Below are 9,014 nucleotides of genomic sequence, written 5' to 3'. Positions count from 1 at the left end.
TAAATATAATATATATGCATGCTTGAAAAAATAATGACAAGAGATGCTATGAAGTTGAAAGAATATATGAAATGGTTTGGAGGGAAGAAAGGGTATAATTATAATATGAACTCGAAATGAAAAGAAATAATAAAAAATAATTTTGGAGTTGGAGTGATAGCTCAGTTAGTGCCTGGCTCAGAACCATGAAGATGTTAATAATATCCTTAGTCACGCACAATAACAAAAATCAAAGGCCACACCGACAATCACCACAAGAAAAAGCTGGATGTGACGTGCATGCTTACAATCTCAGCACTGAAGAGCTGGAGACAGCAGCTCTCTAGGTTCACTGGCCAGCCTACTCAGCAAATGCCAGGTCAAGGAGAGTGCCTCCCTCAAAAAATACTATGCCTTCATCTTCTCCACTGTCACAACTTCTTTTACTATCTCATCCCAATTATAAAGAATTCTAGGAATTCAGTCCTGCTATCCATGGTGCTAATGAGGACAGAGGACACCCAGCCAGAGGTCTGTTCTGTTGTTCCTGGATCCATGCTCAGGGGTCTCTCACCAGTCTGGCACCCCTCTGCCACCCTGTGGAGTTCTAGGTTAACTTGTAAGGAGCTCCACCTTTGTCTTCTGGGGTCTCTGCCTCTTGCCAGGTAGTGAGTTGCTGTAGTGAGTCCTGGCCATGACAAAACCTTCCAAGAAATTTTTACTGCACAAAAACAACCTTATGTTGGTTAATAGGTATCAGAGCTAAGTACTGATAGCTCCGTTCTTATATAAAAATATCCAATCTAAAGAGTTTTGGGGAGCCACAGGCCCTACAAACACTTCCCCTCTTCAATATCACCTTCCTGCCAAGGCTCTTCCACAAAAGCATTTGATCCTTTTACCTTTTCTATGCTTTTTAAATGTCATGATTTATTGTCTTCATAACAATACCCAAACTGGATTACCAGGTCCTTTCTTTCCTCATTGCTTCCCAGTTCAAAATGCTCTCATCTTTTAATAGTTAACATCTCTTAGATCTTAGATATTTAGCTGAGTACAACACACTCAAGCTTTAGTGCAGCTGCCTTCTTCCTCTTCTCTTCCATCTCCTCTTTTCTCTTTATTCTTTATTTTGGAGGACATAGCCTACCCACTGTGATCACTCTGCTTCTAGTCATAATGCTACTTTTCCTGGGAATAGAGGGACTCCTTGCCCTTCTTGTACTGTGTCATTTTTGCAATTCTTGCAGAGTCAAGAGAATTTCAAGAATTTTCAACATGTGTGCGGGAGCATGATCATGTGTGCAGGAGCATAGACAGCCTCCTCTAGTTGTAAGTCATATCTTTGTGCAGCTGTCAATATGAACATAAGTGTCCTTCCTGTTGTTTTGTTCAGCATTTTATTTAGTCAGAATTTGCATTCTCTTTCCAGAAGTCTTGCTTTGGCATGCTCATGTTTTATTTCCTCATCTCTTTTTTTTTCTTTTTCATTTTTTTTGTATTTTTTTTTTGTGATGCTAGGATTTGAACTAGGTGTCTTGCACAAGTTAGGTACAAAAGCACATGCTTGAAACAAAGCTATAGATTGCACATAGCCCAGTGCAAACAGAACCTGTCTTTCTTCCTTCCTTCCTTCCTTCCTTCCTTCCTTCCTTCCTTCCTTCCTTCCTTCCTTCCTTTCTTTCTTCCTTTCTTTATTAAAGATTTCTGTCTCCTCCCTTCACTGCCTCCCATTTCTCTCCCCCTCCCCCAATCAATTCCCCCTCTCTCATTAGCCAGAAGAGCGTCAGGGTTCCTTGCCCTGTGGGGAGTCCAAGGACCTCCCACCTCCTTTCAGGTCTAGTAAGGTGAACATCCAAACAGCCTAGGCTTCCAAAAAGTCAGTACATGCAGTAGGATCAAAGCCCAGTGCCATTGTTCTTGACTTCTCAGCAGTCCTCATTGTCCACTATGTTCAGCGAGTCCAGTTTTATCCCATGCTTTTTCAGACCCTGTCATTTTTTTAAAAAGCATAATTTTATTTCCTACTGAAGAAATTTAAGTTGACTAAAAGGAAACCATAGAACTGGCAAAGAAGATAATGCTGGGAAAATCAGAAATTAATGATTAAGAAAAGAGTTGCCTGTAGTTGGTTATTACAGATAACCAGCAGGCCAAAGTCAAGACTTGATTGAACTCCCTCCCATTTCCCCCTAAAAGGGCCAGCATAAACTACATCAGACAAAAGAAGGAAAACCAAAATTTCAGTAGCTTCCTCTGCTATGGAAGAGATCAAAATTTAGAGAGAGTTTGTGAGACAAAAAAAGAGAAAGATTCCATGTTTTAAAAATGTGTTTTCCAAAAATAAAAAAAAAAGCATTACAACAATTCTAATGTCACAAAACAATGCAAAACATCTGTGTAGCAAATGCACTCAGATGATGGATTCCATAAAAGCTGTCACCTAGAAATAAAATAAATATAGACCTCCGAGTGATAGCGCTGGCCTAGCAATTAGTTGTGTGAACGAAAAGGACCAAATTATTTATCAAAAATACGTTATTGCATTATAATCCATACTTAAATGCAACAGTTGTAAGAATAAACAGAAACTAAAATATCAAAGAACAAGGAAAACAACAAAAAAGGCAGCAATAAGCGGAGTTCAAGGAAATGCATCAGAACAGCTAACACGTTCATGGTGCTGGTCTTACATGTGTCTTAACTGCATCTCCTAAATATTTAATTTTCATATAGACCCTAAGAGGAAAACACTGTTATTATCCTCATTTTTTTTAGATATGTAACAGAAGCTCTTAGAACGGCCGAGTAATTTGGCCAACGTCATATAAATAGTAGGTCCTATGTCTGAAGTCAAAAATCTCTCCTCTATATAGTATATTGTTTTTGGCTGATTACTATTTGTGATAATCCCCAATTGAAACAAACATGTAGAGAAAAATCAATGATTGAAGAGAATAGATACATATATAGACAAATATTATTAACTTTTTTGTGCACTCCTGTACCAAAATATTTTTGTTTATATAACAGAAAAAAATAAGCTTAATTGGTTTGAAAAAGAAAATAATGTACAAATAGTATCATGAGATGACTTACCAGGTAAAGACACTTACTGTCTGTGAGGAAGTCTGATGTTTCCAGTTTGATTTCCAGAACCCATAGAAAGGTGAAAGAGAAAACCAACTCCACAAAAGTACAGAAGTGTCTTCTGACCTGACCTACATACACACACACACACACACACACACACACACACAGAGAGAGAGAGAGAGAGAGAGAGAGAGAGAGAGAGAGAGAGAGAGAGAGAAGAGGTATTAAATAAAACAAAGATGCAAAAGCAAACAAATAAAAGTAGCCGATTAAAAAAAATATCCAAGTGACAGTTGGGCTAACAATTCAAGGAAGGTTAGATCAAGGCAAGATCGAGAAAATCATTAATAAAATGTTTCTGGGGTTTTTGATACTACTGCACGTACTGGCTTTGGGGGAGCCTAGGCAGTTTGGATGCTCACCTTACTAAACCTGGATGGAGGTGGGAGGTCCTTGGACTTCCCACAGGTCAGGGAACCCTGATTGCTCTTGGAGCTGATGAGGGAGAGGGACTTGATCGGGGGAGGGGGAGGGAAATGGGAGGCGGTGGCAGGGAGGAGGCAGAAATCCTGAATAAATAAATAAATTAAAAAAAATAAAGTTGTGTACCATGCTTGACATAAAAAAAAATCTGACCTATGCCACAGGCCTTCTTGATACCATTAAGACAGGGTGAGCAGAGATGGATACACACAAGCTTCCCTGGAGCAGTTTGCCTTGGAGTATGGGGAGAAGCCATGGACTTCTTCAGAGACGTTATGATGAGCAAATGTATGGTTGGGCTTGTGTGTGTGAGAGAGAGGCAGAGTGGTCCATGTCCTGGTTGACAGAGTAAGGGTATTGACTGTGATTATTATTATTTTTGTTAGAATCACACATTGGTGGGAAACACACCCAATATATCAATATATAGAGGAAATTGTGCCCAGCAAACAATCAACACACTGAAGGCTGTGGGAAGAATCCCCAAGCTATAATGTTGATGTGAAGGAAAGAGCTCTTCACACAAGAAATCTGCTAGGATGAGGACAGTATACAGTATTCAGAAGGCAGTATACCTTACCACCCTGCTAAATAAGGTATCTCCACCAGATGTGCACCTCTGGTGACAATCTCCTTATTGCCTTGCTAAATAAGGTCTATCTCCATGAGATACACATCTCTGATGGGTTGACCCTGAAGTACTTGCTAAACTCTTAGTTCACAATTATGCAGTTTATAGCAACCCTGCAGCTGGATTGATCCCAATCTGAGTGGCTTGCACTGCCACCCATGACCTGAGATGCTGCCTGAGAGACACATCTGGGTCTGTGGCTCTACCTCAGCCAGGGTCTACATTGATTTCATTGACTCTTGTTACCACTGAAGGCTGAACCAATTCAATTCCCATGGTCTGGTATACACCAGAGGCCATGTTAGTACTTGAGGAACATGCTTCCACCAGTCATACAGATGGGGTGAACTTTGCTGCCACCTGAGGCCATGGAGATATCAGGGCCTGAAATGTGGCTTGGGGTGATGGCTGGGTTCAGGGACTTGACACAGCTAGAGTCTGTGTTGAGGTTCCTGGCTCCTGTTGCCACTGGGTGCTGGACAGATGTCAATGATATGGTCATGGCATGGAGCCATGTAGGAGTCTGGGGATCACACTGTTGTTGGCTCCATGCTGAACTGATGAAACCGTGCTGACCAAGAGCTATGGTATCATCTGGGCCTAAGATGGCCATGTCTGGGTCCATGGTCTTGCTGCATCTGGGGTCTGTGTTGATGTCCATTCCTGTTTTTCCACAGTGGCTCATGTGAAGTACTGGGGCCTTGCTGAGCTACCCTATCCCTCAGCTGACACCGATTTTCCCTGGCCTGGGGTTAACTGACACCGCTAACCAATTCATGGGAAAGCTGGCCCCTCCTCTAATAGTAGAGCTGGGCCCCAGACTTGGAAAAGCTGGCCCCACCCTCACCTGAGGGGAATAGTGCCAGTAAACCAGACTGACAAACTCAGCTGCCACCCAGGCACACATCCAGGGCTTTGAGTAGATATATTCCAACATCTATCCCATCTATGATTTACTGGACTTCGTGAAGTGACTAGTCTTATGAAACTGTAGCCACATGCTCTTCATGACTTTGATCAACAGCAGGGTATCTGGGAGGAATTTTGATGAAGATCCAGTATTGATAATGTACCAGAAGGCAGAGTGTCAGAGGCCATGAGAGTTAGAGCAGGTGAGAGCTAGTGTTCAGATGTCAACCCACCAAAGGAATGATTATCTGAAGGAGGTTGATCCTGCCCAAGCAAGGCCTCCAGGACCATCAACTCTAGAAACTGTTGCACACATTTGCTAAATCAGCTTGGTCTCACCCCTTCACTGTAGTGTGTGATTTCATATGATATGTGTGTGTGTGTGTGTGTGTGTGTGTGTGTACTCTCATGATTACATCTCAATCTTATGGGCACATATATCTGTGGGTGGTCAGAAAGATGACTTTTCATTTAGATGTATAATTTTGATGTATAGAAAATATACTAGGACAAGCTTTATAACTAGATCTATAGTCTCATGAGAACTGTAGACACTTAAAAGCCTGCTTTGTTCCTTTTGCTCAGCCTAACTGCACACAATTATCTCACGTTTACCTCAGAGCAAGTTAAAACTAGACTAAAGGCTTTTTGTAAATAGATCATAAGTTTAAAACCTTACAGCTATGCACAAGGTCAGAGTTGCAGGTATCTAACAAAAGTTACTGCTCAAAGCGCCCTAAAAATAGCATGCCAATTTTTTGCTTGCCAAGTCTAGATTACAAAAGACTAATGTCTCAGGTTTGTCACCGGACATTGCACTACCAGGATATGATTACAGTTTTACTCCTGAAACCTTAAAACCTTGTGTCGCCATAGTAAATGGCTCGGCTCCTTATCACTTACTCTAGGGATGTGTTTTTGCCCAGTGAAAGGTAACTCTCATAATGTTTTTCATTACTTCAAGCCTCTCCTTGGGGAGATAATTTTTAGGCTAGAGGAGAAGAGGCTTGGAGGAATTAGAATTAGGATGGCAGAACTAGAATAGAGGCAGAACGATAAAGGGATGACTGGAGAGCATGAGTATAAACCTTTTCCCTCAGATTAAGAGTTAGTTTAAGTTTCCCTTGCTATGCTGTGGTTTCTGATCTAAACTCTGGAAGACAGTTTTGCAGAGGAGGCTTCCCAGAGGCCTTGAACAACAACACATTATACAATGAACATCTGCAAGTAAAGCTGTTTGGATGAAAGGCTATACTCTGTGCTCCACACCAAAGCTCCCAACGCCTCTAAGGGAAATGAAGAGGCAGCAGAAAGACAGGAAAGACAGGATGCTCGGAAGTTACCTGTGTCCTATGAATAGGAGTAAAAATATCCCCAACATATGACATCAGAAGGCTTTAAATAAAGGTTTTTGTCTATTTGTTTGTTAATTGATATTTGCCTTATTTATTTATTCATTCTTATCTTACGTTTTCTTGTTTAGTTTTCCTTTAATGGGAGGGAAAACAAAAAGGGTGAGGGGTAGATACAGAGGGACTGGGAGATGAGTGGGATTGGGGTGCATGATATAAAATTTCCAAGGAATCAATAAAAAATTATGTTTAAGGAAAAAAAAGAAAATGCTTCAATAAGATCCAGCTGCAGACAAGCCTGTAGGGCAATTTTTAAATTAGCGATTAATGAGGAAGAACACAACCCATTGTGAGCCGTGACATATCTAGGCTGGTGGTCCTGAGTTCCCTAAGAAAGCATGCTGAGCAAGCCATGTATAGCAAGCCAGTAAGTAGCACCCTTCCATGGACTCTGCATCAGCTTCTGCCTCCAAGTTCCCGCCTTGCTTGAGTTCCTGTCCTCACTCACTTTAGTGATTGGCTATGATGTGGAAGCAGAAGCCAAATAAACCCTTTCTTCCCCAGGTTGTTTTTGTCATGGCGTTTCATCACAACAATAGCAGCCCTAACTAAGACAGACAGATTGTTTCATTCCTCCATGCACTGAATAAAGATTCCTTCTTTAGTTTAAAACAACAACAAAAATCTAACCTATGTATGAACTGAACCCCTGTGGAATATAAAGGCCAATGAAATGATCAAATTGAGCTTAATTTTTTGTAACATTTTATTTGATTTTAAATACAGAAAATAACTAAACAAACATGCCACATAAATTTTGTAATTGGTGGAAAATAATCTCAAACACAAAAAATGGAGCATAAAACATTTCAATATTATGTCTTTAATGTGAATTTCCAGAGGCTGCCCAGGGCTCTGCACACCTTGATCCATATGGGGGTCCTAATGAGTATTTTTCTTTTAGAAGGATTGCTATGAACTTTCGACCATTCTTTTAGAATAGTGTATTAATTTTTTCATCAAATAACTTTACAGAATATATATATATGAGAGAGAGAAATGCTCCCAATTCCTGTTTCAACTGTTAAATACACATTTTTTTCTACTTTACAAATTACAATGTTTTCCAAATATTTTAGAGTTACATTTTACCATTTTTGAAGGAAAGAAATCAACCCTTAATTAAGATCTGTGTTGTTCCTTTTTATGCACTAAGAAAAAATTTTACTCAGACAAATACAATAGACTTGTATATTCATAAATAATTTAATTAAAGATACAGATGAATTGCAGTGCTACACAACTAGTATTTTAAGAATCAGTGCTTTTGTGGACTTGATGATAGAGACGATACATTTTTGAAGATTACCTTACAGTGATATTAAAAGAATCATCAGTTGGGGAACATGGCCGACACCTCAGGTGAAGAAGGTAGATATCTGAATTCAAGGCTAGCCTGGTCTACAGAGCGAGTACTAGGGCAGCTAGGGCTGCACAAAGAAACCATGTCTCAAAGCAAAACTAAAGCAAACGAGACTTATCACGGGTAAGACATCTATAGCACAGGCTCTGAGAGACCAATAATCGTGTACTGTTTGTAATTCTTCACTAGTACAATGGTTAGTACACAATATAATTTTATGGCACTTACTGACTGAATTTATATGAGAAAAGATTAAAAAATGCCCTGGTCGAGATAGAGCCAGGCAAGATGAAGATGGGAATGTGCCAGTGTTTGCAATTCATCCACTGGGATGAATTCATCTTGGGTCTAAAAAAGGTGATCATTTCCAGTTGTAATGAACACCCCTACTGTGCATGTGTTGTTGTTTTACAAAGCAGATTTTATTTTTACAGAAGATGTTGTTTCTGAATTCGTTGATTGAAATATTCAGGTATCCTCAGCTTATAGTGTAGTGACATCTGGAGAAGCTCTTTGTTAGTTAATTGTGCTTTGGTTCTCTCTCTCTCTCTCTCTCTCTCTCTCTCTCTCTCTCTCTCTCTCTCTCTCTCTCTCTCTGTGTGTGTGTGTGTGTTATAAGAGTCCCAAGAAAAAGAACATAGTGTTAGGTGGGTAGAGAGGTGGGAAAGATTTGGGAGGAACTGAGTGAGGGTAATGTGCTTAAAATAAGAGTGCACGAAAATACTTTTTCAATAAAAAATCACGTTGGAACACTTAACCTAATGAACACCACAGCCTAACACACAGAGAACACCGTGACTTCCTCCTCATGACCATGTGGTCAACTGGAAGCTTGACTCTCTGCCCTTCTCCAATATCATGAAAAACTCTTCCATCATATGCAGGTCAGAAGATCAAAAGCATTTCAAGTATGGTTTTCTTTGAATGTTTTGATATTTGCTGTTTTTCATCACTGTGACAAGAGATCTGACAGAAACTCCGTAAGGACAGACGTATTTCTTCAGCTCACAGTTTGAGGGTACAGTCCACCCCAGCCGTCATAGCTGTATGATATCTGCCAGGATAAGAGGGCGATGAATGCCCCGGCTGGTTCTCTCTCTCTCTCTCTCTCTCTCTCTCTCTCTCTCTCTCTCTCTCTCTCTCT

The sequence above is a fragment of the Microtus ochrogaster genome, unplaced genomic scaffold, assembly GCF_000317375.1.
Source record: "Microtus ochrogaster isolate Prairie Vole_2 unplaced genomic scaffold, MicOch1.0 UNK4, whole genome shotgun sequence".
Lineage (NCBI taxonomy): Eukaryota > Metazoa > Chordata > Mammalia > Rodentia > Cricetidae > Microtus > Microtus ochrogaster.
Note: the sequence above shows the minus strand (reverse complement) of the source record.